The sequence below is a fragment of the Anopheles merus genome, unplaced genomic scaffold (genome assembly GCF_017562075.2).
Source record: "Anopheles merus strain MAF unplaced genomic scaffold, AmerM5.1 LNR4000010, whole genome shotgun sequence".
In the NCBI taxonomy this organism is placed as follows: domain Eukaryota; kingdom Metazoa; phylum Arthropoda; class Insecta; order Diptera; family Culicidae; genus Anopheles; species Anopheles merus.
In genome coordinates this window covers 162,501-165,000 of record NW_024427590.1, presented here as the reverse complement: position 1 = coordinate 165,000, position 2,500 = coordinate 162,501, and the positions used below count along the sequence as shown (strand labels likewise).

The 2,500-nt window shown below is 47.1% G+C and overlaps 1 non-coding gene across 1 annotated transcript; it reads left to right on the top strand.

Moving 5' to 3' along the window:
• The first annotated feature begins 2,033 nt into the window (after window positions 1-2,033).
• On the top strand, window positions 2,034-2,191 carry LOC121600904. The gene has a single exon (XR_006005911.1). It is a non-coding gene; the product is annotated as a 5.8S ribosomal RNA (ribosomal RNA).
• Window positions 2,192-2,500: the final 309 nt, after the last annotated feature.

The window sequence follows — 2,500 nt, the reverse complement described above, 5'->3', positions numbered from 1 at the left end:
TAAGGTTCTTCCTCCCAGAGATCGTCACTATCTGGGACGTACATTAATTTGTACCTGCATTAGCGCACGCTTTTGTAGAGAGCATATCAAGACGTGAAGGTTATGTTGGAGGTCGAGTGCGCTGCTTACCAAACTTTGAACGCGGTAACTTGTACTCGGCACCGACATGGACACTTCCAAACCCAAGGAATGAGTTGTGAGTTTTACTAAGAGAAACAGGTAATTGGCAGCGTTACCTATAATTCTTGATATGTGCGGGGAGTTCCTTAAGGTTCTTCCTCCCAGAGATCGTCACTATCTGGGACGTACATTAATTTGTACCTACATAGGCACACGCTTTTGTAGAGAGCATATCAAGACGTGAAGTGTTATGTTGGAGGTCGAGTGCGCTGCTTACCAAACTTTGAACGCGGTAACTTGTACTCGGCACCGACATGGACACTTCCAAACCCAAGGAATGAGTTGTGAGTTTTACTAAGAGAAACAGGTAATTGGCAGCGTTACCTATAATTCTTGATATGTGCGGGGAGTTCCTTAAGGTTCTTCCTCCCAGAGATCGTCACTATCTGGGACGTACATTAATTTGTACCTGCATAGCGCACGCTTTTGTAGAGAGCATATCAAGACGTGAAGTGTTATGTTGGAGGTCGAGTGCGCTGCTTACCAAACTTTGAACGCGGTAACTTGTACTCGGCACCGACATGGACACTTCCAAACCCAAGGAATGAGTTGTGAGTTTTACTAAGAGAAACAGGTAATTGGCAGCGTTACCTATAATTCTTGATATGTGCGGGGAGTTCCTTAAGGTTCTTCCTCCCAGAGATCGTCACTATCTGGGACGTACATTAATTTGTACCTACATAGGCACACGCTTTTGTAGAGAGCATATCAAGACGTGAAGGTTATGTTGGAGGTTGAGTGCGCTGCTTACCAAACTTTGAACGCGGTAACTTGTACTCGGCACCGACATGGACACTTCCAAACCCAAGGAATGAGTTGTGAGTTTTACTAAGAGAAACAGGTAATTGGCAGCGTTACCTATAATTCTTGATATGTGCGGGGAGTTCCTTAAGGTTCTTCCTCCCAGAGATCGTCACTATCTGGGACGTACATTAATTTGTACCTACATAGGCGCACGCTTTTGTAGAGAGCATATCAAGACGTGAAGGGTTATGTTGGAGGTTGAGTGCGCTGCTTACCAAACTTTGAACGCGGTAACTTGTACTCGGCACCGACATGGACACTTCCAAACCCAAGGAATGAGTTGTGAGTTTTACTAAGAGAAACAGGTAATTGGCAGCGTTACCTATAATTCTTGATATGTGCGGGGAGTTCCTTAAGGTTCTTCCTCCCAGAGATCGTCACTATCTGGGACGTACATTAATTTGTACCTACATTAGCGCACGCTTTTGTAGAGAGCATATCAAGACGTGAAGGGTTATGTTGGAGGTCGAGTGCGCTGCTTACCAAACTTTGAACGCGGTAACTTGTACTCGGCACCGACATGGACACTTCCAAACCCAAGGAATGAGTTGTGAGTTTTACTAAGAGAAATAGGTGATTGGCCGTTCTCACCTATAAGTCTTGATATGTGCGGGGAGTTCCTTAAGGTTCTTCCTCCCAGAGATCGTCACTATCTGGGACGTACATTAATTTGTACCTGCATTAGCGCACGCTTTTGTAGAGAGCATATCAAGACGTGAAGTGTTATGTTGGAGGTCGAGTGCGCTGCTTACCAAACTTTGAACGCGGTAACTTGTACTCGGCGCCGGCATGGACACTTCCAAACCCTAGTCTTGATGTGTGCGGGAAGTTCCTTAAGGTTCTTCCTCCCAGAGATCGTCACTATCTGGGACGTGCATTAATTTGTACCTACTCTAGCGCACGCTTTTGTAGAGAGCATATCAAGACGTCTCGTAAGAGACAACACTTGTACTTGTACAAGTTTGAGTAACCCATTGTTGCAGGTCGAGTGTGTTGCATACCAAACTTTGAACGCGGTTACGCCACTCGGCGCCGAAAGGCACTCTTTAAACCCTAGGCAGGGGATCACTCGGCTCATGGATCGATGAAGACCGCAGCTAAATGCGCGTCATAATGTGAACTGCAGGACACATGAACATTGATAAGTTGAACGCATATGGCGCATCGGACGTTTAATCCCGACCGATGCACACATTCTTGAGTGCCTACTAATTACCAAAGTCTCATTTAGTTAACTACAGTGGCCGTCCGCGAAGGTGCCCGGGTCATCCGACGCACTGGGCGGTCGCTGTGCATAATGACGTGCTTGGTCCCCGTCTGCGGGTCCTCGGGCGTTGAAAGTGGACACTCTCGAGCGTATGTTGGATGCGTTTCGTGTTGGTGGTGTTTGATGCGTAGGGTTTGTGGTGTGTGTCAAGCCGCATGGTTCGAACTAATGCTACGTCGTTCCCGATGGCCACCGGCAGTCTACTCTCCAGGCTAAAGTCGGCTCGTCTAGGGATTCGGAAAGCTAAGT